At 53.4% G+C, this 6,524-nt stretch overlaps 1 long non-coding RNA gene across 2 annotated transcripts in view; it reads left to right on the forward strand.

The window, feature by feature from the left end:
- Positions 1 to 4,405, forward strand: part of LOC116460804 (uncharacterized) — a 13,146-nt gene extending 8,741 nt beyond the window's left edge. For both annotated transcript variants that reach the window (XR_009211507.1, XR_009211508.1), the window contains exons 2-3: positions 1,600 to 2,263; positions 3,242 to 4,405. This is a non-coding gene — a long non-coding RNA (uncharacterized LOC116460804). The remainder of the gene's footprint in view (positions 1 to 1,599; positions 2,264 to 3,241) is intronic.
- Positions 4,406 to 6,524: the final 2,119 nt, after the last annotated feature.

The following is a 6,524-nucleotide window of genomic DNA, read 5'->3' on the forward strand; positions in this document are numbered from 1 at the left end:
AAAAAAAAAAAAAAAAAAAAAAAAAAAAAGCACCCATGAGTGGCCACCTATGAGAGCAGCTAAAAAAAAACATTCCAAACAGCAAGGACGGCAAGTGCTGCGGTGGCCGTGAGGCTCCGGGAACTGCCCTGGGGGTGCAGACCGCACGGGTTTCCCTCGCGAAGCCAGGTCGGTGGCTTCTGGTGAAGGGAAACATGCGCCTGGCGTATGACCCAGCAATTCCGCTTCTGAGCATTTGTCCAAGACAAATTCAAACAGGTTTACATTAAAAGACGGTACACAGATGTTTATGGGAGCTCTATTCATAGCTGCCCAACCTGGAAACATTGCAGGCGTCCTTCTGCGGGTGACAGAGACTGTGGTGCGTCGTGTACGAGATACTGCTCAGTGATAGAAGGAACGAGCCGTTGATCCGTGAAACCCCCTGGGTGGGTCTCCACAGCGCTGTGCTGAGTCAGAAAAGCCAGACCTCAATGCAACCTGGTGCATCTATGTCCTGGGCCTTGTCCAGCATTCTTAGAACAAATGGGGTTTCCAGGGGGAAGAGGAGGGGTGACCGCAAACGGCGCGTCTGGGGAGATTTCTGAGTCGTGGGATTTCCTGCTTCCTGAGTGTGGCGGTGGCGATATGTGTCTGTGAATATCCACAGAGTCGTACATCTTCCAAAAAAGTCAACTTACTGTGTGATAATTCAAAAAAATAATGACAGATAAAACAGTGATTTAAAACCCACAGCCATCGTAGTAAACACTGATCCACGAATCATCCACGAATGCTAAGTCCAGAGATGGATTCTGATGAGGGACAGGACATTTACCTAACCCAAAGTGAGACAGGACTATGACAGGGTGGCCGCAGGAGAACAGAAGATTCCAGGCAGCAGTTTCATGGCTATCAAAAGAGAGCTGTTGAAAAAGCTGCAGAAGCCAGGGGGTGACCAGACCTTGAAAACCAGGACATGGGCCAAGCTGGGCCGAGACGACTGGACCCACATGGCAGTGGACTTGGCCTGGGTTTCACCGATGGCCTAATTATATGCTCGTCAACACACAAATTACACTCAGCAGTGCCACGACAGTTCCAGGAACACACATATTTGGTGTAAAAATGGGTGGCACCACAGTTCCTAGAAATCTTCACCTTTTTCCAGAAATCTTTATGAATATTCCACTCCTTGGTTAAAGAAACCCATTAAAGGTAGGAGCCCCAAACCCTGCCTCACGACTCACTCTCTTGAGAACACCCGCACTCTCCTTTCTTCTTTGACTTTTTTTCTATTTACTTATTTATTTGTATGAGGCAGGGTCTCACTATGTTGCCCAGGCTGGTCTTGAACTCCTGCCTCGGCCTCCCAATGTGTTAGGATTACAGGCGTGAGCCTTCACACCCGGCCGCACTCTGCTTTCTGGAGGGTGTACTTTCTGCTTTGCAATAAATCTCTACTTTCATTATTTTTTAACTCATCCTTGAATTCCTTTTGTGATGGTGTTAAGAGGCTGGACACTGGCCTGGTTCAAGGTCCCATTTGCATTTGGGGACCTCCTCTGGCCACCAGTATCAAAAGTACTTCCTTGTTAATTTTCGTTTTTTTTTTTTTAGACGGATTCTCACTCATTCTGTCACCCATGCTGGAGTGCAGCGGCATGATCTCGGCTACTGCAACCTCTGCCTCCCGGGATCCAGCGATTCTCGTGACTCAGCCTCCTGAGTAGCTGGGAATACCGGCTTGCGCTACCACAGCTGGCTAATTTTTGAATTTTTAGTAGAGACGGGGTTTTACCATTTTGGCTGGGCTGGTCTCGAACTCCTGGGCTCAAGTGATCCACCTGCCTTGGCCTCCCAGAGTGCTGGGATTACAGGTGTCAGCCACCACGCCCAGCTTACTTATCGGTTAGAGGGAAAAGTGGTAACTTTACTGTGAGAAACTTGTGGATGCCAGTTTAACCAGAGGATCAAAGGAACCATTGCTGCTGGTGGGCAGCCAGCGTCCCAAGCGCTGGGAAGGACGCCTGGCTCTTGTGCCGATCTGTTCATGCAGAAATGTCAGGAACACTCAACGCAGGGACAATCTACAAAACAACCAGTTTGCATTCTTCAAAAGTTTCAGTGTCATAAAAGATTTTTAAAAAGACAGGTCCAATGTATATACCGTGAAAATAGTAAAACAATAAAATATAAAAGTAAAAAGACTGAACTAACCTTGTCTTTACGTTGATGTGGAGTCAACCGCTGCTTCCAGTTGTGGAGGAGTAGCTGCTGCCAGGTACGTCTCCCTCCAGAAACGACTCTGAGACCAGGCAAAATTCGTGCGCTGCTCTCTTCAGGCAGCGGGGTGAGGACAGCACAAGACCGAGAGGGTGCTTGGAGGCACCCACACTCCCGGCTCTCCTCGGCCATAACCCCACAAGCAGGGCTCCAGGCAGAGCACGGCGGTCCCCCTGGGATGAGAGGCAGAGACTGGAGTGAGGGGCTCAAGTGTGCATGTTGCTGGTGGGGAGTGCTTGGGACCCTCTGCAAGCCTGTGGCTGAGGGTGAGGAGGCGCTGGAGGCTCACCAGAGAGCCGTGACTATAGGCCCTTTGCTGTTGTCTGTCACTGCATAACCAATCAACACCAATTTAGTAGCTTTAAAAAACATGCATTTATTCTCAGTTTTGGGGGGTCAGGAGCCCACACACAATTCTGCTGGGTGACTCGGGGTTTCAAGGGTGCCACCAAGGTGTTGGTGTTTCTTTCTGAAGCTTGAGGTCCTCTTTGAAGACCACGTGATTGTTGGCAGAATTCAGTTCCCTGTGGCTGTAGGACTGAGGTCCCTGCTTTCTTATTGGCTGGCAGCCTGGGGCCACTCACTGGTTCCCTGATACAAGGCCCCTCCCAGGCCTTCCAACAGCCATATCTTCACAGACAGCAGGGGTGTCTTGCTGCTCCATCCCCTAGGACAGAGCCTTGAATGATGCAGCCAATCACAGAGTGACTTATCACCTTTCTGTGTTCTATGGGCTGGACACAAACCATAGTGTTTCTCGGAGGAAAGTACTCAAGGCTGCGACTCACCAGGGATCACCTGAGGTTATGTCCACCCAGGTTAGAGCGGAACAAAGATAGTAGAGGACCAGCTGTGTCGGGCAGCATTTTGGCATTTGGCATTTGGACCTGGCCAGAGTGGAGAGACTTGGGTGGTGTTGGCATTTGGCATTTGAACCTGGCTAGAGTGGAGAGATCTTACTTTTTTTTTTTCTAAGGAGAAAGGACTACAATGTACAATAATGCCTACTCTACACTCATCTAATGAAAGTTCAGACCAAGCCCCACAGAGATCTGCAGGGGAGACTGAGATTGAGGGTTGAATCTTACCAAGGTGGCAGGACTTGGGAAACACTTTGGGCTTTCCACATCAACACTGACAAAGCATGAGAACAAGTCCACAAGGGCCCAGCAGTGAACCAACCTGCAAAGCAAACACCGACAGCTTCAGAGGAGGAAGCAGAATAGACTCTGCACGTGATGTCCAGTATTCAGTCAAAAATCACTAGACACATGAAGAAACAGGACAATGCAACCCATGGTCAAGAGGAAAAAGCCAATTATCAATTGATTTATTCTCAGCTGCAAATTCACCCTTTATTGCCTTCCTCAAAAAAGTGAATCTCAGCTGGGTGCAGAGGTTCGTGTCTGTAATCCCAGGGCTTTGGGAGACCAAGGCAGGTGGATCACTTGAGCCCATGAGTTGGAGACCAGCCTAGGCAACATGGCGAGACCCTATCTCTATAAAAAATACAAAAATTAGCTGGGCATGGTGGTGTGTACCTGTAGTCCCAAATACTTGGGAGGCTGAGGTGGGAGGATCACTTGAGCTTGGGAGGCCGAAGCTGCGGTGAACCATGCTTGTGCCACTACTCTACAGCCTGGGGGACAGAGTGAGACCCTGTCTCAGAAAAAAAGAAAAGAAAAAAATGAATCTGCCCAGTGTAAAGAAGAAATGCTTAAAGTAATTCTCTCCACTGCTGTGGAGCAGGTATTGAAGGTTAAATTTCCAGCCAAGAGATAATAAACTAGTGGTTGGCATAATGCACCTATCGTGTGGCTGAAACTAGTGGTTGGCATAATGCACCTATCGTGTGGCTGAAACTAGTGGTTGGCATAATGCACCTATCGTGTGGCTGAGACATCCTGGGGTGTGTACTAAGCAGGTACACCCACACAAGAGACACGCACACAAGTGTTCGTAGCAGCTTTATTTGTAGTCGTTCGGAACTGGAAGTGGAATGCAGTACAGTGATGAAAATGAACAAATGCCTCCTGCACGGGACGGCATGGAGGCATCTCACAGACACCGTCGTGTATGAAAGAAGCCACACAAAAGGATATACACTGTGCATTGCATTCCCTTTATATAAAGTTTAAAGACAGGCAAATGTGATCTGTGCTGTCAGAAGTCACCTTTACCGAAGGGCAGGAGGGAATGTTGTTTCTTGGTCTGGGTGTGTTCTCCTGGTGGTAACTCATCAGGCACATTTGCAGTGTGTCACTTTTCTCTATGTATGCTCAAAGTCACATCTTTAAAAAGGCAGACATTCCCTTCGTGTTCTCCCTGCCCTTCCTCCTGCCCTGGCCCAGCTGCTTGGTTCCTAGCAGTGTGGGGAGGTCCCTCCAGGGGTGGGGAGGCTCTGAATCTCTGTGGGAGGCGATGGTGGGCGGTGGCCCCTGGGAGGCTCATCCCCAGGGTGCAGGCAGGGTCCTGTTATTCCCTTCATAAGATTCCCAGCTGCCTAATTGAGGGAAGGGCTATTCAAAGGGGTGAAAACAGGGCCTCCAGAGCTGCTAATGAACTTCAGGTTCCCCAGGGCAATTTCCCATGTCGAGAGATCCCCCTTGAACCTGGTGCTGGCTACATAGGAGAGGAGATGGGACCTTGGGTGGGGCCCAGGAAGGGAGCTCTGCTTTCAATGGGCCCTTGAGGGGGCCCTGACCACAGACACTGGACCCCCCCATTCTCTCCAGATCTGATCACAGACACTGGATCCCCCCATTCTCTCCAGACCTGACCACAGACACTGGACCCCCCATTCTCTCCAGACCTGACCACAGACGCCGGGCCCCCCCATTCTCTCTGGACCAGCTGCAGCATGAGACACAATTGGTGGCCCCCTCTTCCTCCGGGGCCCAGAGGAGGCAGCTGTAGGGTCAATGGTCTGCAGACCCTATCCAGGCTCTCCCCTCTGCCTCCGGGCACTGGAGGGCACAGCGCCCCTGTGCTGGCACCAGGGGCTGCCCTTCTTGGGTCCAAGAGGTGACCCCACCCTGGTCGGTGACCCCACCCTGGTCGGTGACCCCGGCCTCCTGTTTAGCCTCCCAGCCTGCAATGGGCTGTAATGGCCAGGGGCCAGGAGGGGCTAGCAGGCACTGCAGCTGGAAGCCCAGAAGCCCAGAGAGTGCTGCTTGCGGCAGGAGCACGTGCTGTCTGCTCCCCACCAGGGTGGGTGCTGGGCTCCCGGGCAGCAGGGCCTGGAGGGAGGGGCATCCTGCTGCTGCTGCCTCTCACCATGGCAACGCTCCCTGCTGGGGCCTGCAGGTGGGGGTGGCAGGCCAGGCCGCCCTTCCCCCTGTCTGAGGGGCTGCATCAGGCACACCCAGACACCGGGTTGGAGGGTGGGCTGTCGGGGCCGTGGCTGGCCCTGGCCTGTGGCCTGACCTGCAGGTATGTTTGCCCGCTGCCAGCCCAGCCCCAGCTTCTCTGATCTGGGGGGACATGAGCTGCTCCTCTAAGGGAGGCTCCAGAGGCAGGAGCTCCTCTGCTGCCATGGAGACTGTTTAATTCGCTGCCTCAAGGGCATGCTCAGTCCCCTGGGAGCCAGCCCCAAGGCATGGCCGCGGGGGAGGGCCTTGTTCTGGTGGCCGTCCGGGGGGGCCCAGGTGGGCCAGCAGATGAGATGCCCCATGACGGGAAACTGAATCCACACCTGCTCTGGGGCCAGGCCAGGGCTGAGGTCATCCTCAGACACTGGGGGCCAGAGAGCCGCCTTGGCCTTGCTCCCCACCCTGCCTCCATGCCCCTGTCTGCCTCTGGGCTGCCAGCCTCCACCTGCCTGCGGCGGTGGCCCCGGGGTGATGGCCTGGCTGTGCCATCCATGCACAGGTGGTTCGTTAGGCACTCGGAGGCTATTATTAACCCGGCAGTGACGTCACCGGCAGCCAATGGGAGACAGGTTTATTTCCGGGGCTGACAGCTTGATAGCAGTTAATTTTAGCTGCATCTTCTTTCCCGAGGCTCGTGAAACCCTAGCCAGCCAAAGAAGGGGTTGCCTGTGTCTCCCCAAACAGCTCAGGGATGGGTTCTGGGGGCTCTTGGAGGGGGCAAGGAGGGGCGGGGCCTGGGGGCTCTGGGAGGGGTCGAGGAGGGGCGGGGCCTGCCCCCAGGGGAGCCCTGATTGGCTGGTGCCCTCTTGACTCACCATCCCCCCTCCCACCCCCCCAGGTTGTTGGTGAGGTGGGCACTGTGACCAGGGACTCATGCAAGAAGAGGGG

This window comes from Hylobates moloch, unplaced genomic scaffold, assembly GCF_009828535.3.
Source record: "Hylobates moloch isolate HMO894 unplaced genomic scaffold, HMol_V3 SCAFFOLD_21, whole genome shotgun sequence".
In the NCBI taxonomy this organism is placed as follows: domain Eukaryota; kingdom Metazoa; phylum Chordata; class Mammalia; order Primates; family Hylobatidae; genus Hylobates; species Hylobates moloch.